The sequence below is a fragment of the Balearica regulorum genome, chromosome 15, assembly GCF_011004875.1.
Source record: "Balearica regulorum gibbericeps isolate bBalReg1 chromosome 15, bBalReg1.pri, whole genome shotgun sequence".
Lineage (NCBI taxonomy): Eukaryota > Metazoa > Chordata > Aves > Gruiformes > Gruidae > Balearica > Balearica regulorum.
The window spans coordinates 4,291,318-4,317,040 of record NC_046198.1 but is presented as its reverse complement, the minus strand read 5'-3'; the positions used below and the strand labels follow the sequence as shown (position 1 = coordinate 4,317,040).

Here is a 25,723-nt window from a genome sequence, read left to right as displayed (position 1 = left end):
TGCCTGTTCTGGGGATAGCAAAGGCTTCAGTCCCAGACAGTTTCCATCTTTCCCCTTAAAACTATTCACCTCAAATTATTTTCATTCACTTGAACCACATTTTTTTTTTTTTTTTTTTTAAGGCCTATTGAATACCTAAAATTCAAAATAGAGTCAGCAGGTCATTATTTCTAGGGTTCAAAGGTGGATTTTGGGAGCACAAGTGTTAGATGTCCAGATGAGAAAGCTATAATTTTTAATCTGCAACATAAAGCCCAGACCATCCGCAAGAGAGGTAGGCTGCCATTTCTAAAACCTAGGATTCAATCATCAAAAAAAAAAAAAGATGCTGTAGAAGCAGACCCCTAATCTTCACCTGATATACTGAACATGAGATTAGACACAAAATTCAAAGTTCTATAATTTCTGTGCTGAACCTTTATCTGCATTAAAAAAAAACCCCACTCTACAGATGCTGACAGAACTGTATGAACATTGCCCTTCTCCAGGTCACCAAGTATTTGCCTGTATATTCCTTCATTCGTGGGTGTAAACACATCTTATTGTACTAGCATAAAGCACTCCACAAGAGGTGATGAATTATAGAAGTTAGTATATGAATTTTAAAAGCCAGGAAGTACTCATCCAGAGCCAGGAGATACTAATAATTTGAATCTTAGTAATCAAATCAGCAAAACATTCACATTCTGCCGCTATCTGACCTTGGGGTCTCTGCTTTACTGTAACAATTCTGAACTTCCAAGCATAAACCAACTGTCAATATTTCATTGTATTGCATCCCACAAGGACACTCATACTCTTTAACTTGTTTTCCAATAAGTTGCATGGCATAAAAAATTAAAAGAAATAAAATATATATAGTCCACTCTTTCCTACATCAGTTGTTGTGGAATATCAAGTTGAGGGCTGCGAACCTTTTCTCCCAAGAAAAAATTGTTCTTGTCTTAAGACACTAGGAGACATCTGAAGCTCCAGGATTAAACAGAGGTTAACAATGCCAGTCATCCTAAGCACTAAGGCAAATCATACCTGTTCAGGGACTGGGAGATGACTAGAGATGGGGGAACAAACCACCACAAATTAAACCATAGCTTCTTTCAATAGCTAAATTAATTTATTTAGTTGCCTGCCCCAATAAAAGCAAACAATGCTTGAAATAAAGTCCTCGGACACTTCCCCCTCTTCTGCTCTAAAAAGGCAAAACCTATTAACTGCCATAAAATATTACACTACCCACACAATATTCTACTTGGAATGGGTATGTGTGAAATGTCTTGCAATAGCTATAAGATTCTTAGCTTAAAATATTAGGCTACAATAACTGATAGGGATAAAAACTTCAGAGTGTTTGAGGGATAAAAACTTCAGAAAGTTTGAGGAGAATCTTAGCATATTACTTTCTGGGAAAGAATGAGCTAAATGAAAGAAAATGTAATCAATGGTTAATAACTGTAATCTTAGGAGAAGAATCAAATTAAGCTTCCTAAGCAAAAACCAGTTTAACCAAGTGTACCCTGGAGGGAACAAGTAACATAACACCCGTCTGATTCAGAGGAGGGAGGGAGGGAGGAAGAAGGAAGCAAAATGCATTTTTTAAGTTTTGACCAGTGAACGCGCACTAGATTAGACCGTACGAGACCTTCAAAAAGTAAGTCTGATAAAAAAAACCCCTGCATTAAGGAACCAGATGCTGTAAAATTCTGCTTCACATAATGATCACAGATTTTGCTCTCAGATGAACAACCATCGAGACCCGTGTAGAAATGAAGAACAGCAGAGAAATGCACCTATTCAATGTCTCTCTAGCAGTACAGCCAGGACAGACACCCGGAACGCAGCAGAGACAGAACCATCTGCTCTCTTTCATAATGCATACTCCTTGGCTATAATGGGATTACTGAGCACAAAAGACAGCAGGTATCATTTATAACTCACCATATGATCTGTGACAAATATGACATCCCTCTTAGACCTACAGAACTATCCAGTACGTCTCCTTATGCTATAACATGATCCATCACTAGTCCCATTAAAATGAATAGGAAACAGTTTGTCAGTTAAGATACTGCAAACAGGAATGAGCAAATTCAAATTTAGTCTCATGTTATTCCCTATTTTTAGGCCACTGTGTGCCTCAGTCCTTGGGTTACATACAGTAGCCTCTGTTAACCTGCTCGGCAAGTAAAACAGGCCAGTTAATAGTTACACTGAGGATAAGAATAAAGTTAAAATAAATTTTAAAAGTTTGCTTGGCTCTAAACAAAGATTTATGCAAATATTAAGTGCTAGGAAATGATGACTTGATTAAAACCTCAGCTGCCTCTAAATTTTATTACTACCATACAGTTTTGCTTACTGATCAGAGAAAATACACAATAATGTTTTGATAAATAATAAATGTTTCATTTTTAATAGTTTCTGAGAAATCAAAATGTGGGTGAAAGATAGGTCTATTAGGTTACAATTTCAGTACTGTTAATGTAAGTAGGGGGTGCTGAAGGAACAACATCAAATAGAATTTGAATGTCAAATTAGTGAATTACAAAATGAGGCCCAATAGATTTGTACAAAATATTTCAGAGCTGTAACGATTGCAGATGTTCTTCTATTTACTACATTACAGCCACATACCCAATTCTCACTAGATCTGAGTATTTAAATGTATTTTAACCAGATTTATTAATAGTTGAAAAATTCAAATTATTTTTAGAAGAACACTATTGTTCCCTCTGAAAAGCCAGAAAATAAGTTGAACAAATTAATACTAGACGATGGTGTATAGGTTTGTGAATGCCATGTTGATAACGTTGCTCTAAATGGCATCTATTATTCCAACCTGAATGAGAAAAGGAGTAGCTCTTAATAAAAACTTTAAAAGGTAAGACAGACGATTTATGGTATTCTAATGCAACCTTCTGTATGCCACAGACCACAGAATTCCTCTGGTAATTCAAGCACTGAAAAGAGTACTTCTTTCTTACTAAATAAGTTAACATTGTCAACTCCAATAAAACGTGTCTGAAACTAGAGCATCTTTTTGCTTCATTTATTTTTTCATTTCATGTACAGGCACTGCTGATGGTCTCAGTACAGCTTGTGAAGTAGGTCTAATTAAAATCCTTTTAGTCTTATACTGAACTGAGTAGAAAATAGAATAAAATTATTGCAGGGTTTTAAGGCTTTGATACTGGCAGAGCAGTCAGGCAAAAGTAGAGTTAGAAACATACATGCTATGGGCTTCTCCTTTTCACATTAAAACATAGACCATAAAACAATATCTGGCTTTTAAATTTTCCATGTTTTCTCATCAGAATTTCTTACTGCATCTTACAGGATGTCTCACTGACACCATCTCCTGATACTACACAAGATGAAATGATGAAAGTCACATCGATATCCAATAGCAAAGCTGGAAATTAAAAACGTTACAAGCCAGGGCTCAAAAAACAGCTGCCTCATTTGGAGCACTTCTCAAATTTCTTCTCTTGAATACTTCTGCTATATAGGATATATCCTATAAACAAACATGTATATTGCACTGATTGTTATGACTGAACCGAATATAAGCATAATAACTGCAGTGATTTTTGCAAAAGATTTGGGGTCAGAGCTATTTAAGTGTTAATTGTAAACATGATTTTGATACCTTCATAGTTACATTTTCAGTAAGATGTTTGGTAATCCTTAATGAATTTTCTCTCTACATTTCTCCATTTTGATTGTTTAATTTGCACAGAAGAAATACTATTTTTATATCTGTCCTACTCAGACTTTTCAAAATGTAGTACCAGTCCTAGAGAACTGCACCTCAGTAAAACGGGTAGTAAGAAAATCGTAACAGGAAGAGCTAACACTCAACTATTTTGATCAGTTCATATAAGAACCATGTTGTCACCAGTTTTCTGCTTCACACCAAAACCATCCTTTTGGAGTTCAAAGTCAATTTTTATTAAAATCCCCCTAAATGAAAAGTAAAAGGAACTCCTAAAGAACTGTTTATCCGAATGGATGTTTGACAATGCTGGGATTTAACAGCTACCCAGAGTCCTCCTGTCTGTTCTTCCAGTATAACCTAATATACACTTCTGCAAGTATATCATGAGGGAGAATTTCACTCCATATTATTTCCACAGGGAAGGACCTTTTTTACCATCATCTTTCAAAAATTATTCTTCATATTTCACACAAATGAACTCATACAAAACCCAGACTTGATTTTAAAATACTGGTAACCCCCACAGGTCATGCTGCTATTAGTTGTTATTTATTTAAAAAAAAAAAAAAAAAAAAAAAAAAAGCATTATAAGCTTGACAGCTGAACTCATCTACTTTGTGCTCAGTGTAATTGAGATGGATTTCAAAAACTGAATCATGCTCCGTACCTATTTTTGAAAGGTTACTGGTATTTCATTTTACAATCACCATCTCTGATTCTGCAGGTTTTCATGTAGCTTTAAAATAGTATAGAAACATTAAACAGAACACTAGACATAAACCCACTTCAGCAGAATTTCTTGAATGAAAAAAGCTGTTTTCACCCTGAAAGCTGTACAGGTTGCTCTGCAGAACTGTATTCTCTAAAAAGGTCTTTTTAACTGTGCTTGAATATTTCTTTATATCTATACAGTCTATATCTATCTATCTTTTTACAGTCCCTTAAATGAAAAAATAAAGAGAAGTTATAAATAAAAGTAAACATTTTCTGATACAATACAAAGCCAGTGTCGTGTTGATTATAGCCTATCTGCTAATATTTCAAAAATTTAAAATATTTTTCTCGGTACATTTATAACATTTTTAAAGTTCATAAAAATTATGTGTAAAATTATCTGTTGTGGATGAAAAATGGAAAGATCTGTTGGTTTTAATAACTCTGGCCATTTAAAGTGACAGCAACTTTAGCCCTAAATAGAAAAGTGTTGGTAGTATCACATCTGTCACCTCAATCTGTGCAATACTGAGGCTTTTGATCGGGGTGCTTAACATGAGTAGGCAGTTTGCTGAGGAGGGAAAGACATCATCTCAGGGCTTCAGCTGTGTGGACTATTTAGAATGATTATTTAAAATCCTTTCATTTGGAAGTACTTCACATTGTCTTTCAAATGAACAAAGTTATTTTCTTAGAGAACAGAGAAGCATCTGGGATTGCAATTTTCTAGACAAAGCTTCATTCAAAAATACTCAAGAAATTTCATAAATAAAAACCACACATTTCATGTGCAACTGCATTAAAACACGTAAATAGATATTACATATTGCTAAAATACATTCCCAAAACTTTTAGCAAACATTTTGCTACCATCAGTGGGCATAGGTCTGCACCAAATGCATACAGACATGCAAATGAACACTATTTCAGACAGTACATTTGATTATGTAAGATCACATTAAATCTCAACTAAGAATTAGCTTTGAGCTGTTCTACAAATAATAAAACATTCAAACCAATACAGTGGCCACAATAGATCACATCAAGATCATTATTAGAGCTTAACTAAACATCATTAGGGCATGATTTCAGTCTATGTGTTTCAGCAAAACAGCTGCTTTCCTTTCAGCTGGCCCATCTTCCATGCCCTGACACAAAAAGCACCATTTATATGCTACGGTGACAGTCTGAGAGCAAAAGCCTATCAGTGTATACTGTACTTTTCAGGTGGAGTAAAACTCACAGAAAGTTTTTATTATCATAAGTGGCTGTTATGGTGACATAATTAAATGATGAAGCATTTAGCTTACAACTACACTAAATGTACAGTGGTGCAGCTCTGTGAAATGAAAATAAACCTCTCTAGAGATGTGTCTCCTTTTATGACAAACCAAGCTCATTACTTCAGTAAAGTGATATACTGATGAATGTCGACAAGAATGAGACAGATATAGCATTAGGGAAAGAATGCAAGTTTCTAGTTGTTTGAAAAGGTTTATTTTTTAGCCAACAGAATAAACAAGCTTTGAGAATATTGTGCATGCAAAGGTTATGCAAAGACTAAGCAGAAACCTCCAACTGTGAACCTGAAATACAGATTAACTATTCTTTTGTGGAAAACAGAAGGAAAGTACAGATACTTTCCAGAAAAATATCCAATTGAGGTTTTACAGAGGTGCAGGTAGTACATGAAGAAGAAAAGAGATGAACTTGACTTTGCACAGCTCCATGCACACACTGCACTGCTGGCTTGCCTATTTGACGCTGTCTAGTCATTTCTATTTTCAAAAATTCCATCTACAGAGAAGCAGAAACTTCTCCATTTGGTTTTATATCCAACAATCACGGTGTTCTGCTTCTGGATTAATGCAGAAGTGGTGAATATTTACTCCTTGAATATTACAAAAGCTTTGTCCTTATTAATGTATGTTATCTAACTGCCTTAGGCTTTGGCTCCACACAACAGAATAGACATGAAAGATATTGCTCCTAGCAAAGTATTGTCTCCTATTATCTTTAGCACAAAGTAGATTGCTGTTATCATGAATGTGAATTCCAAGATCCCTAGCCCTGAAACATACTATTATACTACGCTGATACTTTTCCTCAGAGAGAAATAAATACAGTAATTTTAATTAGTATTCCCCTGCATACTTTGCATTTTGGGACACAGTATTTAATAGATATGAACATTAAGATCATGAAGCTTATAGAATCTGTAATAGGTAAAAGCACCACATCTTTTGGACTTGAAAAGAAGTAACAGAAGAATATTTAAAGGATGAGACAACCAACTGTGCAACTGTACAGATTAATGGTATCTAATCACTCAGCAAAAAACGTGTAATGTTTGAATAGCAATTAATATCTGGTCTGAGTTCCAGTCTTGCTCTAATATGTGGAAGATCAAGTCCAAATTGTTTGTTTTCTTGAGAAGAGTATTTTAATTAGATTAAACTTTCAAATTTTTTTTCAAAATATTTACTGTGGATGATGTCTGAAGCTGCTAAATAATATCCAAGTTTTCCAGATGGGAATACTGAAGCACGAAGCACATAAGTGATTTTTGTGACAGTCACTAACTAGCAGAGTCAGATTTAGAACACCTGTACTTCAGAGCTTTCACAGAAATCAAAAGAGAGAAGGGACCAGATAATCCGGCGTGACATCCAGTCTACAGGCCATTAAATCAGTCCCAATATACCTTAGAGAGGGCAGGAGAAGAGGTGGAAGAAAGTAAAAAGGCAGATACCCTTGCAGGGCACATAACAAACACCATTCCCAAAATGGTGTTGATTATACCAGCTCCCAAAAGGGAGTTGATTATATGATACACTTTCAGCTGATACCAGAGGACAAACTATTTTCTTTGCTGCAGTCAAGGCCCAAAGAAAAAATAAAGGTCCCAGATGATCTGAAAAAACCATTCCCCTCCTGTATTTGGTCAACTGTTACTAACACTGGCATATGAACAAGATATAGCAGCTGGACACCTGAGGTATTTTCACGCTCATCTGTTTCTAGGTGGGTCTATTCTTTGATGCTTCAGAAAGAATAAAAAGCAACAAAGCCCCTTGCCCTTACTGAAGCAAATGCAATAGAGAAATACATTTTGTCTTAGGAGAGCTGGAGATATACATTCTTTGTGTACACTTTGAAAAGTGTTGTCTTAATGCAGAGCTGCAAGCATTCTCAGGACACTGCGTTCCCCGGAGCCAATGAAAGCAAGGACTGAAGGGAGGGAGTCCACTACAGAGATTTCAAGGCCAGTAAAAGTCTCTCACAACCAGCTAGTCTAACCTGTAAGGTCAGAACACAACAGAAGTCATCTCCTCCTGAACACCTCCCATATGGCAGGTAATGACATTATGCAAGCTCTGTCAGACCAAGCCTTGAATCTGCTAAACCCCTACTGAAGAACAAGGTTTTCCCACTTGTTCACCTGTAATCTGACACAGTGAAAGTATTTTTTGATTTAAAGAAAACGTAATATAACCAAAGACGTCCTTTCTTTCCCCAAGAGGTGGAAGAATGATATTGGACTATACAGGGGAAAAAACATCACCTTGAAAAAAAAAAAGAATGTTTGCTATATGGAAACGGAAGGAATATAATTTCAGTGGTTTTACACAGAACAATGGAATGTAGCTTTCACCCCCAATAACTGATCTCAAAAATTTATTTTCTTATTATGTGATCATTCATGTGTGTTTGCCTTAACTATTACGAAAAGAATTTCCTTCTGCTTTTTCAATGTCATTTGTAATTTTCATACAGGTTTTCTCCTTTTAGAAAACATTTGTTTCCAAATTTTGATTTCTCACTTTAGCATGAACTAGATCAATTTTATTCTTCATCCTGAATTTCTCCCATATATTAAAAATGATCATATCAAATCACCCTGACACATTTACTGACATTCATCCTTTGTATTAATTGCATAACATCTCAAGGATTCTCCAGTATCATGCTTCTTGTTGCACAGTTAATATTTTATTGTATTGCAGAAATATGAACTGCACAAGTAATTTCTGAAAGGTAGAAATTTGCAATTAATCCAGCATAATAAATAATTTCATTTGTGTAAGTGGCTGAATTCAGACAGCAATGTCTCTAACAAATATTAAAAAAGGTCAAACTACAAAAGTTATAAATGTTCATCGAAAATTTTGCTGAGCACTATAAAACAGCTATTTAATCTTCCAAGCTAAAGAAAATAATAACAATTAAAAATCCTCATCAGTAATTTTCTCTTTGAACAATACAGCCGCAAATTCAACATTAAGAGATGTACTACTCAGGGATCAGTGAAACTCGGTATAACAGTTTAGTTTATTTTGAATACATATTTAAGATCTGGTTTTTAAAATCAGCTACTATTTATAGATTCTACCAATTAATCCTACCTACTTTCTGAGTGAACCACATTGACCCAAAAAAACTTAAGTGATCCCTCTGAATTCAAGGACTAAGCATAACTTTCAGAATCTGGTGTTTCTTTTATACCTTATTCAAATTTATGAGGTATTGCAGGTAAGGTAAAAATTATGATCTTTGCCAGACAGGCTACAATATAGGAATAATATAGGTCCTTATAGCAGCCTTCCAGTACCTAAAGGGGCTACCGAAAAGCTGGAGAGAGACTGTTTACAAGGGCAGGGAGTGACAGGAGAATGGCCTTCAGCTGAAGGAGGGGAGATTGAGAGTAGATGTTAGAAATTCTTCCCTGTGAGGGTGGTGAGGCCCTGGCACAGGTTGCCCAGAGAAGCTGTGGCTGCCCCTGGCTCCCTGGCAGTGTTCAAGGCCAGGCTGGATGGGGCTTTGGGCAACCTGGGTTGTGGAGGGTGTCCCTGCCCATGGCAGGGGGTGGGACTGGATGGGCTTTGAGGTCCCTTCCAACCCAAACCATTCCATGATTCTAATAATTTCTTCCACTGCTCATCTCCCTATTTGCAATAGAACATTTAAATACCTTAGTTCCCTGCCTTGCTTTTTAAAGATGATGGACAGGATGACTTCCTGAGGTCGTTTCCCAAGGCATTTCTATGTAAAAGTTAGTCTTTGCTACTTACACTTGACATTTTCAATAGGTAAATAGAAAGTACTTTTGTTTCCATTTTATGAGCAGGGAATAGAAGCACAGCAGTTAAAAGTCTTGTCTGGGTTTGACATACCAGAAATTCAACATAGCACCAAATTAAAACTCATTCTTCTGCACTTCAGTCCAGCACCTTCACACAAAAAAATAATTTTCTTTCACAGTAATGGAATATTTTTCCCTCACTTCATGGGGTGTGGCAGAGACAAATTCTAAATACTATGAAAGAAATGCAACATGATTTTTTGGTCAAACTTGTGTAAATTTCAGTTAGTTTCTAATTTAGTTGTTCTACAAGAATTCTCTGTGCATACTCTACAAACAATTTAGCAAAAAATTATCCAAGTAGGGTTAACATATGCCCCTAAAAGTATAAGAAATTCCACAGTTTAAATTCTTCCTAAAAGTGCTTTAATAAATCTGCTTGAAAATATTAATTGCTTTTCTTTAAAAGTAATTCACAACACTTATATTTCATTCAAAAGAGCAACCAACACATCAGTTGTATTACAGCAAAAGTCCCAGTTGGGTCATTCTTATACGTCCGTTTTTCTAGAAGTGCAAAGGAAGGTTCCATTCACGACAATTCAGGCCCTAACCCTCTTGCAACCATGTCATTAGAGAAGATTAAGCAGATAAAGGAAATAAACAAAAGCTCAGAGGAAGCTGAAAGAATATAGCATTTGGTAATGACAAACAGTCAGAAACCGGGAAACCTACTTTAGTCTGCAAAGTCATTATAATAATTTGTTTAGAAAGCAGTGAAGGAAAAAAAACCCAGTAAATACTTTGGCAACTGCTGGATCAATTTGCAAGTGCTGAAAGCACACTAGCTTCAGAGACTCAGGGACATTTGTATTAAGCAAGAGACACACAATTAAGTTGCATCTCAAGCTAAAACCCTGAGGGCTCCACATTTCATTCCAGTCAACTACTGCTGTTTTTTGGCACTATTTTCATTGCAAATATGAGTAATGTGGGCCCTTTAGTCACTATTAAGCAGTAATCTGGGGAAATCATCCACTTCCAATAATCTTATACTCCAATTTAGGGCACTCTGAAACCACATAATGAATAATACTGTCGCCAGTTCGCTCCTATAATGACACATGACATATGCCTGCTATTGCTCTTTTCAAATCAAATCCAACTGTGTTGCTTTTTTTTTCAGAAAATCCTGTTTATTGTGTTCATTTGAGATTCTTTCTTCACTCATTAGATGAAGTAAATTTCTGCTTCATAAGCAAGATAGTCATTGTTAACTTGGCATTCATAGTAGATTCCTTTGCAATCAAAACAAAATTATTTTTTCAAGTAACACCATGTTAGGTTACAAGTTACTCATGAATAATAACAAATGTAGTTTCACTGTAAAATATAAAGTTAACTAAGAGACCTTCCACTGTTCTTGCCCCTCCTGCACGGATTTTACCTGTTACTAAGGTCTGCCACTGCAGAATTCACAAGAATGATTTCACTGTTGACAAATGGAGAAAAGCTTTTATAGCTGAACAAGTTGAATGCCAGAATAAAATTGAATCATCCATCCATTTTTATGTCTTATGATCCTTTTGTTTTTTATAATCATTGGAAAATGCTGGTCAGTAAGATACATTGGAGGAACATTCTAAGGAATATAGCAAATTTAAATCTATGCTAGCTGTAGAAAAAACCAACAACCTGCAACAAATAAGTCTTTCAAAGATATGCAAAGATTTCAAGAAGAAAATAGTCTCAGAGATGAAGGCAGAAAGTTTTTGATACTTCTGCTTTTAATAAATTGAAAATTCAACCTTTACCTTACCTATAAAAGATGGTTTAAAGATATTCTTTTCCAAAACATTGCTTTTCTGTTTCTCACGTAATCTAAGGCAATGTGAAATACACTGCACTTTATCAGAAATATTCCTAAATTATTCTCTGACTTGCTCAGAAGCAGCATATCTAAGTTTTAGATAACAGTGTGGATAATTCCTTATTCTTCCCAGCAAACACAATCAATTGTATTCCAGAAATTCAATTTAAAAGTAATTTATCTTACATTAATATTCCAAATTCACAAGATTTCACATAAAGCTATTCTTGTAGCATAGTAAATTTCCAATAGACATTGCTATTAAAATAAAAATGATCCTGCGCAAAATAACTTGCAAGCTGTGTGGCACAGTCTCTGTCTTTGCAGTATTTATTCTTGTGTGCGTGGTAGTAGGGAAACGTATGTGAAATCTAGTGGAAGTATAATTTACAGCTGAATTTTAAATAATCTATATGCAAAATCTACATAAAAGACAACTTTGCAGGCGACTTTTTCAAGAAGCTACGATTGCCTTACAGACATGCTGACTTATTAGTCAACTCCTAGTTCTTCGCAGCAGCACGTTCCCTGTAAGTTTCCCTGTGGTAGTTAGATGACATTTTGCAAGGAGTAATTGCATGGTGCTCGTGTACTGTGCTGCTTATTTATTTCTTCTTTCTTATACTTTATGACCATTTAAGAGGTAGGTTTATTTACTGTGATTAAGAAAAATGCATTATGAAGATTCCTGAAACTAACAATAATGAAACAAAATAGAAGGTTGATTCGTAAGTGATCTCACATTGCTTGCCAGTTTAATCAATCAGGCTGCTATATTTATCCAAGGAGGGGCAATGGAATTAGAGATCTTAGTCTCATTTCTACAGGTAAGCTTTATCACATTAAAAAAACCACAACCAAAACCAAACACCCACGCCAGAATGAAATTGTTAATATACCTACTATAAATGAGTGATTGGATTAGCACAAAAATGGTTCTCTGTTATTTACAGAGCACCTCACTAGTGGCAGATAAAATAAATTAACATTCCTTGATATATGCATAAAATAAAAAAGAGAAAACTGAAAACAATCATACCTAAGTAACACCCATAACACCAGGCTGAAATATGCGTATATTCATATTTCGGTGATGTAAAAGACATGAAGGTATAGGCAGTTACCACACCTTACAGACTTTTGAATATTCTTGGGACACCCTTTCTCATTCAAAAAGAAAAGTTGTTGAATATTTTCAGTATTGAAAACATAACGTCAGCTATATTTGTTTCCCTATGCATACCATCTTTGGCTTAAACTGATGCTCTTTGTGAGACACCCCAAACAATCATACCTGAAATCAACTCCTAACTTGTATTGTCACAACTGTTCACAATATTAACAGTTCAGGCTAACTTTTCTGCATGTGATGGAGCACATGATTTCTACTGCAAATTACTTTCTATGTACAGAAAAGGGGTGGTGTTCTCCCTTCAGGAGGCTGCAGACTGTGAATTAGGAGACGTGCACAAACCCACAGTAGACCAAGAACAACAGAAATTTGAGATCCATGTGCACTTCTGTTTCAACAGAATGCAATATTCAGAGCTGAAACACTCATGTAGGAGCAAAAGTTTCAAGGATTACTCTGAACAGAGGTATGAACTCTTCAGAGAGTATTGAAAACCAGATGTTAAAAAGCATGCTTTTACAATACAAAAGCCTATGTTCTAATATTCCATCATATTTTCAGGGGGAAAAAAGTGCATTGATTGTAAAAACATTACTATAGTAGTGTTACAGTTTGCTGTTGTCCATTAAAGCTACATGAGCAAAATAACATCAGAAAGAAAACCTCCGAAATAGAAAAGTAGGTAACAGTAATGATAAACACAGCATATACAGTGTAGAATAAAACCCAAAACATTCAATTGAAGTGCTTCTATATGACCATAGCATTCTATATTTCTCATCTCTCAGGTTGAAAATAGAGTTTAAACATCAATTCCCCAAGCTGCAGCCTGTTTTCCAGCTCATGCAAAACCAATAAAACTTCCTTAAGTCCAAAATCAGCTTCTATTATATCAGTCCAAAACTAGGGCTTTCTCAATTATATCTCTGCCATCTTCCTTTTTTTTTTTTAAATTTGCTTTCTAAAGTATACTAGTAGTAACTCCACTATACTCAGCAGACATGTAGTGGTGAATTTAGTAGAACACACATGAAAAATACAATTTCATGAAACAGATGATCTTTAAAAGAAATAAAGTAATATACTGATTTCACTCCTATTGCTATATATCTAGGAGAAATTAATTTCCACTGAAGATGCTGAACAGTCATGTCAACTTGTGTAAAACCTAATTATCTAAACTCCTCTATATATTTTACTGGAAATACACTGGGTATTCCCTTAAGGGCCAGATTAAGGTATGGTCACACTGTACTCAGAAATTGTGGGATAGGTTCATAAGCTGTTAAAATTTGGAACATAAGAAGCATGCTTCCATTTTCCTCAACGTCTTGTGCAGTTTCACAATTGGGGTATTGTGAAGTTAATTAGAAGGATATAAGATAAAGACTCACAGTTTACAGGAGCACAATTAGCTGACCACAAGCTCTAAATTGAGGAGGGAATAGGACGTAACTTTTACCATACTTAGAGTAAATAGTCTCATGCAAATGAAGGGAAAACACACAAGACACTTTTTTGTTACATTTACTTCTGAAACCCTGATTGATCACAAGACCCAGAAGGAATGAATCATATTCTGATTGGATCACTCATTTTTAAGGTCAAGAGTAAATCAGAGACTTTGTTGTAGCTGCAGTATTATCAAACCCACTATTATATTTATACATACAGACATAATGCCTTTTAAGAGAATTTTCTAGCAGTGCAGAAACATGACTGTGCAAAATATTTTTCATTTATTCATGCAGAAGTTGGGGTTTAGAGAATTTATTTAATGTTGCAATATTATAGCAAATTAGAAAGAAGGCCAAAATAAAAGCTAGTTAAAAGATTGTACAACTGTCTTGCAGCTCAGAGCAGCAGTTACCTGTTGGTTATTGAAAAGGGAAATCTCTTGATTTAATGATCATTGCATCAGTTTCAGAAGAATATTAGATGAATGGTTCAGAAGACATAATTGTAAATACCTTCAACCAAACGAAAAAAAGTATCATTACTGGTGATCATATTAATAAATGATCTATAAACTTTGACTGGAAAATCAGACTAATTTTCTGTCCACAAACAAGGCACCTGAGAAATCACTCAAAACTACTGAAATATTTCAAAGCTACAAAGTTCTTAATGTTTGAAAGTTCTACGTTCACGTGTAAAAGACTGGGTTTGCTACCAGTAAACAGGATGAACTCATCTCAACAAAGACACTGCAAATCATAAACTGAAGTTTGTTATGAAAACTCCATCTTTTTGAGGTTTTAAAACTGAAAATACCTCAATACATTTCAAGTTTCATGTTAAGTAAACATAATTAAGTTCATTCAGGTAGTGCAACTCCAAAGTTAGGATGGCTGTACGTTTTGAGAGATACATGTTTAGCTAAAGCAACGAACATTGGATTTTGTTCCTCACTGCCTAATAATTACCAATAATATTAACCATTTATATATTTACAAAGGAAATCAGGGCATTACACATATAAACATGTATGTTAAAATCGGGGCTCAAGCTTGTTATAAGCCCATGCAAATGATCCCAATCAATGGGACTGAATCCAGATGCAGACATTTGTCTCCAGATCCCACACTGAAGGAATGAACAATACTGAAAGGTTTTCCTCTACGTTCTCCTGAATGATAACCGAGCCCTTTTCCTTTTAAGTTCCCTATCTTGTGACAGACGGAAAGAACTAGAAGGCAAGCACTGTGGTTCTGTGCCCTGCATGGACTCTAATTAGAGAAACATACAAAACATAAACCCAGTAACAATAGGAATCCAGTCTGAAATGGTTTTTGCATATTGCTCATAGCCAATTTGTACACTTATTTTCTGAATTAAGTATTTGCAGTAGAAATATTTAACCAGCTTTGTGTACATGGTTATTAATCATTTTTATCACCGTTAACATTTCACCGAAATTTTATCTATGTGCTTGTCAGCCAAACGTTCTGTTCTCTGACCCTGTAGCTCTAATTATTTGATAACATTTTCCAGTTCATTACAGGTAAAATTCACTACGGCTAGTAGGACACAATATCTATGGACCTTTGAGGAAACTGAGTCACTTTATCACATCATTACAGACACAGATCAAAATTCAACCTTCTGTTACACCAAGGTGAAATCTTGAGTAGAATGTTAATTGCCTAGGTGGTGAATGGTCTCTGCTTCCACATCAAGGTAAGCTTCATTCCAAAAGCACAGCACCAAAGTGTAAATGCAGCATTTCTTGCCACATCTGTTACAGATACAAAACATTCTGGGTTTAGTTTGCAAAGACAGGGAAACTTTTGAAGTAAGTGATGTTATTTCAGAAAGATCACAAATTTCTTGTTAATGATTTTCCTTGAGCTGAGTAATGGGAAAAGTACTCAGAACTTTTTACTTCCTACTACACATCTCTGGTTTTTAACTCCTAAAAATATCTAAGACCTCTTGGAACTTGCTGCATACTTCTTCTCATACATAATCTTGTGTGCAGATAGTAAAAAAACCAAACCATTATACAACACCTATGCCAAGTTTTTGCTACTGAGATAGCTCAATCAAAACTGTACAAAATCAGACAGAAAGTTTGGAAGTCAGCTTGCACCACAAACATACTGTAGAATATTAGATAATCATAATACCTATTTGCATAGAATTAGCATTACTAAAATTCACATTTAGATTTTCCCCCAAAAGATCAACCTCATTAGCTGTTTTATGGATTAACAGTGATGTAAGTATGACAGTACACTGTAACTCTGCAGGGTCTGCCATAGCCAGAGTATACAAAGATTAACTGAATTTGGGTACAAACAGCAAAAAAAAAAGCCAACCCCAGTACAGTGTAATTGCATATTTTCATTTATTCTGGTTCTGTTACAGTGCTTTCAGAATATGTGAAAAGCTTCCAGGAGAGCACTGAGAAAGACATCTAGCACTTACTTCAGATCAGTTGTGCTGCTCATATACTAATGACAATATGGCATCCACCTCTAGCTAGAATGATCCTCCTGACATAACATAGCACCATGAAGAGACAGTAGCCAGTGTCTTAAATACAGAATCGTTCAGTTAACATGAGACTGCACCTGAACCTAATTAGCCCTACCTCTCCATACAGCTGATGATCTCAGGCACAGTACTGCCCTGATGCACCTGTGCTCCAGAAACAGCTTTGTTCCTGCGGGCCAGGGATCTCTTGCATCTTATTCTCTTATGTTAGGTAGATGAGCCCATAGGCTCAAACACATTTAAGGCATTTGTTTTTCAAAGTAGGATTGGACAACAGCTGTGGACTACTGGAATTTGTATTAAGAGACAAAGTTAGTTTTTAAAGACACTATTAAAAATTCACATGAAACATGATGTATGCATGCTGTTCAAAATGCCATATGTAGAACTACAGAATAATTCTGATTAGAAAGATCTCTGCAGATCACTGAGTCCAACACCCTCCCTCTCCCCCAAACCAAAGTAGGGTCAGCTTCAAAGTCAAATTTCTCTATGGTTATATACTAGCATAATGTTTTCCAGAACCTTCAGAATAATTTTTTGGTCTCAGAAAACAACATAAAACTGTTGAGCTGATCACACGTAACTTGCATTCTAGGACTATTAGCAGTAAGGACACATAATACCACCTCTATCACACTGTAGACTATGTGGCTGTGCTGTCATGTGGGCTGCTGGACAATTAAGGGCTCAGATGCAAGGGAACCAGCAGAAGTTTCTAAGGAGTGTGTTATCTGAACAGACTCAGCTCATCCCCATCATGCAAGAAGTGTGGTTAAGACTCTGCAGGAACTGGTATCATCTTTCACCTGAGTTATCTGAGGCATGTCCTGCCACCCTAATGGATGACATTTTTAGTATGCAGTTAGATCAGGAAGCTCAGCCATCTCCAGGCTCAAGGATGAACACCTAGGGTTAGAATCAGCTCCTGCCATTCCTTCCTCCTTAGCCCCAGTGTCACAGAATGGAGCAGAACAGACCTTTCTGAGACACTGCAGGATGAGTAAACTTCTACTCTGGAAAACAAACTTTTGCTAATGCAAAGTTTTCCTCCAGAGCCTCTATTTTGGGAACCTTTTGGGATACAAAATAATTGTGAAATCATTCCCTTTTCCCTTTTATAGAGGAATTGAATCTATTAGGATCTATCCAGAAGGATTATGACTTTGTCTTGGGACTTTAAAGTGGGATTTCGTTTCATTTGCTACTATTTTCTATCTTACTTGGTAGCTGCATTATCCATGTTTCCTGAGTGCTACATTTTCATCCTGTAGGGAAAAAAAAACAAAACACTTCTGTAGAGATCTGAGCTAGTGTCTCTTGAGTACAGCATTTAATGCAACTAAGTTTAACTAAATGCATTTTCCCTTTATTTTCTTCTACTTCCACAACAGTTAGAAAATTGTGAAGATTCTTTTAAATAACGCTCTTCACTAAGTTATGTCCAAACACCATGTAACCACGTGGCTAAATAAGCATAATGTGCTCTGCTCATATTGAAACAGATTATTTATATTTACCACAAAAAAAGAAGGCAATAGCCTGCAAATACAGGCATATAACATCAATTAACATGAATACCATGCACACAACTATTTAATAGCAATGTTAACAGACCAAAAGTCTGTCTACAAAATGAAAATAAATGACATACAAAAAGTTTCACACAGGCATACATTCCAGATTAAAATTTCAGTATGTGAACATATTGGACAACCAGTGGGTCAGGCTGTGCAATCACGTGAGCATAGTTTCTTACGAGACTAGACTAATACAGGAAAAAGAAATGTAAGTAGTCAGTTCATGAAGATGACCATTGGGTTCTGATTATTTCTAAGACTCTCTCCTACCTCTTCTTTAAATTCAAACATGAATCTCAAAGACAAAAATGTATTCTAACTCCACAAATTATTTCTAGTCCTGAATGTAAACATATAAATATGTAAGTATGACACAAGATAATCCAGGGTAGATAATGACAGTTGTAGCTAGCTCTGCCAAAATTTTGTCTTGATTTACCTGCCGTATGAATAATCACTACAGATATGTAAAGGGAAAAAGCTCAGCAGTAATTAAAGTTTCAGAAGCAGCTTAAAAATGTGATTTTTAGTTTGTGAAGATTTGGGCGAGGGTTGCCATGCCATCCTCTATTACATAGAATTATTCTGCTACGCATTTTAACTGAACATTGCTCAAGTTTATTTTAATTTGTTATACAGAACTCCCTTTGCTTCTCCCAAAGTCTCAAAATCAACCATTGATTTCTAAACATTTCTACTAAATTATTTCTTTTCAAAGAAACAGTAATTGCCTACCTCCCCATAATTTAAAATTAAACTTACTTGCATTTGCAACAAGAGTACTTGTTGGTTTATACGTGGAATACATTTTATAGGCACTTTACTGTGTATCACTTCAAACGTGATTTTTCCTGTAAAATTGAAAAAGGTGTTAAAAAAAAAAAAAGGCCTGCATGACGATCTTTTCCCTTTATTTGCTGTTTTATTAATATGTTTGCAATAGACATTCAATCACAATTTTATTATTTGTACTGTATGTTTTTTTGCATTAACTTTCAATTTTTTAATTAAAGCGAGGATAACTTTAATAGTAAACTGTAGTATCCAACTGTAAACTTGTAGTATCCAACTGTAGGATTATACTTTAGTTATTATTAAAGCTCAAAAGAGAGGTAATCGTTTATATCAACTAATTTTTCCTTACAGCTGTAGAGATCCTTCAGTGTGGAAATTGAACTACTAGGATTAGAATGAATTTTCACTTCAATTAAATTTACCTTTAAACATCTCTTTGGAATATTAAGGATCAAGTATGATTTGCGTTCCTTTATTTCGCAATAAAAGCTTAGGCAACTACGACCACTCTTGCTAGTTCACCCTATATGTCAAAAGAGGTTTTCTGGCACATGTTCTGCTAAAAGACTGGGATTCTGTTCAATAGTGGAACTGCAAGATACCACATAAACATTGCAGCACAATGTCTTAGAATGGTTAATCATTCACACTATGGAAACCTCAGGTCTTATTCTGTGTTGATTAACTCCCAGGGCAGGGAAAACTTTTGGATAAATGATGGGAAAAGAAGAGAACCCCACTCTGTCCTATTATTCATAAGGGACAGACAGGGCTAAACTATTCTCTAGTGTTTAGGATTTGGCAAAATGAGGGTTGGTATCCAGGAAATACTGAGCAGTGACATGCAAGGCTTTTATAAATTTTGCATTTATCATACAGTCTGATAAAATGGATGTACAATTAACAATATCAAATAAGCACTGTGTTTTTATTTGCAAATAGATGTATTTTAGGGCTGAATTTACACATCATTCCTTATGCCATAGAGACTGAACTGTTGAAACAAGCAAAATTAGTGGATTTCTCAGAGATTAAACGCACTATCTCTCTGCTGATTCAAATGCCCTGTAGACGGCAGTGTAAATAAAAGATACCAAAGTATAAATGATTTATCTTCAGGATGAAATATAACTCCATCTGTATGGAGCTTAATGTAGACAAATTTACATTCTACAAATATGAGATCAACTCCACATGTACGGTCTTATTCCCTGTTATGATGATCATCCTACTCATCTCCTAGTTCAGCTTCTCACCACACAGAGGGTTCAGAGAAACCCAAAGAGCAAAAACACTCTTTATTGAGAAACTTGCAGTGAAGATGGGAAGCACAGTTCTAAAGCAGTCTAGGAAATTTCCTTGCTTTCATAATATCTGCAACTTTTCCTTTTGGGATATCCATTCCTATTTTTCTCCAGAAGCAAAGACTGAGATTCACTGCAGATGAGACATTAGCCTGAGAAATTAACAGCTGCTCTACTACTGTGAAAACACAGGAAAACATTCAGGAGATAAAGCTCTCTTCCTTGGATAGACATCTCTGGTCTAAGGTACCAGGATAACCACAGCCACACTCAATGATTTTGACAAGAAAGTATCATCAAGCTGCAAGCCGAACCTTTCTTTTGTTAAGCGCAGCACTTAGCAGAGGAAAACTGCGGTATTTTGTATCAACTCATTCACACAGAAAAGCTTGGTACATTTTTACACTCTGATTTAATTAATTCAAGTGAATAGTACTGTAAGATAGTGTTAGTTTTCCTGCCCAGTTTAAAAGCGGTCCCCACACCCAGCCAGTATTTTTCATTCCAAAGGAAGTTTAAACTTAAATTACATACACCTAGGGTTTTCTTCTTGCTTTATTATGCTGTTTTCCATGACATAATTACATTATGGCATTGAAAGCAGTTCAGTTTTGCACAGGTATTTCCATTTTTATTAACCAAAGTAACAATGGGTATATATCACTTACAATTAGTCCCCCTAAGTGTTTAACTAAATACTTCAGAAATTTTGGAAATTAAACCAGTCACAAACAACTATTATTTACTGACATGTTTTAATAAGGTTAGAGCCTTCTGTGTTTTATCTTCTGAAATTATTTCACTCTAGCCACTTTGACTGGTGTAAAATTCTTGACTAAGACACATAGCCTTATTGTCACTCTGAGGGCTGGCTCTTCATCTTATGATTAATGGGCAGCTCCATTCATTGGGTAATCTAAAAATGCAGAAACTTTGCAAGCAAATTAATGGCTTTCAGAAATCTCAGTCAAATTGCACAAATACAGATTTAGCAGGAATGAAGTTATACTGTAAACAAAATGGCACAAAAGTTAGAACAAGTTTAACAAATTTATTCACCATCTGTACTAGGAAATTTATTTCAAAATATTTCAGCGATATTAGTTTTCTACAGATTGCACTCTTGAAACTTACCTTCTGGCAAACACCTGAAATCTATTTTCTCTGCTGGTACTGAAATCACTATTACTCCACCATAACTGTTTTTCAAACATTTTTTAAAATACTGGTTGCAAGCAACTGCTATAACTAAAGGCCACAAATATTCCCTTCCCATATGACAGATAGATTTGGATACATAGGAACATACAGCCAGCAAACTCTAAAAATCAGTAACAAAAACCAAGAAATCCCATTAGACAAATTCTTACAAGAATTAAGCACTTTACAGTAGAAGTTCCTAAACTGTTTCTATTGTTACACCACTTACAGACTGATTATTTCACGAAGCCCCAAACGACAGAAAGAACACAACCAAATTAAATGTGTGTCAGGGTCACAATTTCACTTGTATTTGCTATAATTCAGTAAAGTTTCATAATCCTCATTGTGGAAAGAACTGATCAAGGAGAATATTTTCCAAAGTTCTAATTTTACTTAACCATCTTACTTATGTACATGCAGCCTCCTCAGCAAATCACTTCAACAACGTTTGTGTCTTTTTTTTTAAAATGTCTGTATTTACTATCATAAATACCATCAGCAAAAAAAGGAATTGAAATTACGTAGCAAGAAGAAAATAGTCCCTGTCCTATATTTGAAAGATTAAAATTGAATTGCAAAAAAAGTAGCTTAATATTCATAGATGTTTATGTTACTGCAACAAAAAAACCCACAGTTTATAAAATCTACCCCATGAGCCAAATGCAATTTGTATTGATTTTACTTTCATAAAGTTGTTACCTTTTTATGATGATTTATATGTGGATGAGTTAAGTATTTTAATATATCTATCTGTAATTATCTATCCAGCTACTGGCTATAGGAAAGACAACAAAGTAGCTTTTTATGTTACACAGTATTAAAATACACCAAAAATGTCATCTTTTGAGTTATTAGCCACTACAGTTTCAGCTATTGTTAGTGTTCAGTTAGAAAGGGCTCTGTGTTCAGCCCAATATAAACTCACTTTACAATGAGCAAATATAACAATGCAGTCCACACACACTTCTCTATTTATAATGTATATTAAAAAGCTTTTAGAATGCATACACCACAAATACTCAAATACCAATAAAGTATTTGTTACTTCTGAAGTTTTCAACATACCTATATGCTCTATGATACTGCAGGGTGGGCTGATCATATTTTCCCTGGCCTGCTGTGCTTTTTCATCTTAGTATACAGCTGCCACATCAAGAGCCAAACACAAGACATTTCATGCAAGGTTGGGCCTTAAGAATATGTTAAAAACTTGTCCTGTAAACAAAAATTACATGCTTCTGATCACTTGCATGAGATTGATCAGTGGAAAATGGACAGCCAAGGCACAGAATCACATTTAAACATTTACTGGATTTTTTTTTGTCATTGTTTTAAAGGCATAGCCACCAAGAGCTGGACTAAGGTATTTGGATGTGAAATAGCATGTGAAATAGCAACAAAAGTCTTCAGTGGAAATGCATATGGTTTTACCTGCCCAAGTAAACTCAACTTCTTGAGAAACACCATGCTATAGCCTACTTTCTCAATTGACAGAGACAAGAAAAAAATCTATCAAAACTTCCTTTTAGGATGCATTGATTATTTTATATGGAAAATAGTTCCTCAAATTCTCCAAGTCAAGCACCTCCAAATCATAGAATCTCCTTATTACCCTTTTCAAAAATGGATGTGATATGACTTTTCAAATATGATGGAGGTGTCTTAGGAACCACATCTGCCAATTCCCTCAGGACCCTTGGATGCATTTTTTCAGGTCACATGGATTGGTGTAGGTTCAGGTTCCTCAAGTGATCTCGAACCTGATCTTCTCCTACAATGGGAGGGATTTGGTTCACCCAGTCTCTGCCTTGAGGTTCAGGGACTTGAGAGATGTGGGAAGACCGATTGCCAGTGAAAACCAAGGCAAAAAATTTGCTGTCTTATTCACTGGGGGTGGGGAGGTGGGGGTAGGGTATGTGTGTGCGCGTGCGTAAGAAACCCTTCCTACTGTTCTTCAAATTCCTTGCCTAATTGCAAACTCCACTTGTGCCTTAGCTTTCCTGATCCCATCCCTACATGCACTGGCAACATCCTGATACTTTTCCCAGGATACGTATTCCTGCTTCCACTACCTGTGCATTTCCTTCTTATGCTTTAGTTCGACCAGGAGGTCCTTACTCAGCCATGCTAGTCTCCTGCCTTCCCTGCCTGATTTCTTACACATGGGAATCAAGAGGTCTTGTCCTCTAAGAAAAATGGCTTTAAATAGCTGCCAACTGTCTTTAAAACAGCTGCTTCCCTATCCCTGATGGTAGTTTCCCCAGGGGGTCCCAACGCAATCTTGAGTTTGAAAAAAACCAAAACAAAACAGCCTGTGCAGTCAATAATCCAGATGCAGCCAGACAGCGTCATCTTTAAGAGTTCTGCTAAACTTCAGCTAAAGCCAAAGTGCTTTGGTTCGTTACTTTCCAATTTAATAGACCATGCTGAAGCACGTAATCCATTCCATAAATTGAAGTTGATAGGTGCATGCGCCCAGATCTGGTAACGCTTATTCTCACGCTCACATTAAAGCACAGAAATAGTCAGACTGAAGGGAAAGTGTGACTGAAGTCCTAATCTAAGGCTTAACCAGCACTTGCCATGCACATAAACTAGGATTTACTGTGTTCCCTTTTAATTTACCTTTCAGTACACTGAACTGCCTGAAGTTTTATCTTGTACAGTACTCCTTGGTTATATCTTTCCTTCTACTCAACGTATGTAGGAATATGTTAGTGAGTTATGACCGGTTCAATATCCATGAAGTTCCAGAGAATGCAAGAGCCTGATGAAGCTATTCTATTTCTACACAGCTGATAACTTTCAGTTTAATGCAACTAACTGGATTACTTTTATTCATTACCTTTAAGCAGATTGAAATTAAAAAGTTTATCAACGTGTAACATACATAAAGTTAAAACAACAGGTAACCAACTTCAAGTCTGTTCATATCTCAGAGATCAAGTTTTTTTAAAGTAAGGTATTAACATAATCAAGAATTAATGATTTTGTGAAAATAGCGAGATAGCTATTAATTGGCAGACAAAATTAAAAAAATCAAAACAAAATCACCAGAAACCCTCAATACTAACATCACACTATCACACAGGTTCTGTTGCATAGTCTTTTAAAGCTTCAAGAAATCAAGCAAATTTTAGTTATTTAAAAGAACGTTGCAAACCTGCTATACATAAGGAATTTACTTTCACTGTTTTAAAACAGCTACAAAAAGAAAAGTGAGGGTTTTGTCTTTTAGTTATTGAAGTATTTTTACTATATAGATCTTTAAAAGATGGAAATATGACAAATGGACCTCAATTATTGAGCCTTTAATCTTTTTATTTAACTGATCTTCAAACCTTTTGGATAGATAAGCATTTTCAACTTGCACCTGGTTTTTTTCCAGGCGCAGCTATTTTGATTCCCAGGTTTGTTTTGAACACTTTATTAGGAATCATTATTATTTATTGTATTCCTGCACCAATGGCTATCACACTTAGATAAATGACCTCATAAATGACACATACTTAAATACAAACCCAAAAATTTATCAGAAGATTGATACACAAAAAGCAGTCCTGAATGTGGTAAATACAATGGTACGTTTATTGCTGAGTGACCAAATTAAAAGGTAAGATACCTCTACAATATAGCATGCCTTTGCTACCAATGTAAAAATATATTTATAAATTAAAAGGATAATTTAATAATAGTCATCTTTGGTACTAAGAAACAAATTAACATTTATCATATGATAGAGGGTACAGTTTAACTTGTAGCCAACCCAGCAGACAGCTTTACTACATATAAGTACAACATGGGACTCTGATCCTACAGAGATTTATGCCTTGCCTGCATATACTCACAGTCTTGTATCATTAATACCATTAAAAGTTAAGATAGGTGTTTAGTCGACAAAGCACCAGACTCAGACCAGCAGAACTACTTACATTAAATGTTTTCTGACAAGAATATTATTTTTAATTGAGATTGAAATAATTGACTTAAGTGGAGGCTTTTTGTTTTCAGTACTTGCAAATCTGATTCTGCTTGATAAAAAAAAGGGGTTGGGCAGGAAGATTCAGTCTGATCTTTCTCAGATTTCATAATAAATCAGCATCCCTTGGCAATCAGTTACCTGAGTCAAGTTAGTATTCTCCAAGTCAGCTGTGCTTTCTAGCCTTTCATAACATAAAATTAAAGCAATATAAATTATTGATTAATGCCAAGAATATATATGGCCAGGTCCATCGTTTAATAAAGAAAAAAAAAAAATATCGATTTGGTTCAGCGTCCATAAATGTAAAAACGTGTATGCTTCAGTATTCTCCCAGAAATTTCTGTTT

At 35.4% G+C, this 25,723-nt stretch overlaps 1 protein-coding gene across 31 annotated transcripts in view; it reads right to left on the bottom strand.

Annotated features, from left to right (window-relative positions):
• Positions 1 to 25,723, bottom strand: part of RBFOX1 (RNA binding fox-1 homolog 1) — a 906,682-nt gene that overhangs the window by 498,940 nt on the left and 382,019 nt on the right. For 2 of the 31 annotated variants that reach the window (XM_075767613.1, XM_075767619.1), the window contains exon 4: positions 17,737 to 17,781. The exons of the other annotated variants lie outside the window; for them this stretch is intronic. The gene's annotated coding sequence lies outside the window, so the exon portion shown is untranslated. The remainder of the gene's footprint in view (positions 1 to 17,736; positions 17,782 to 25,723) is intronic. 31 annotated transcript variants of the gene reach the window in all.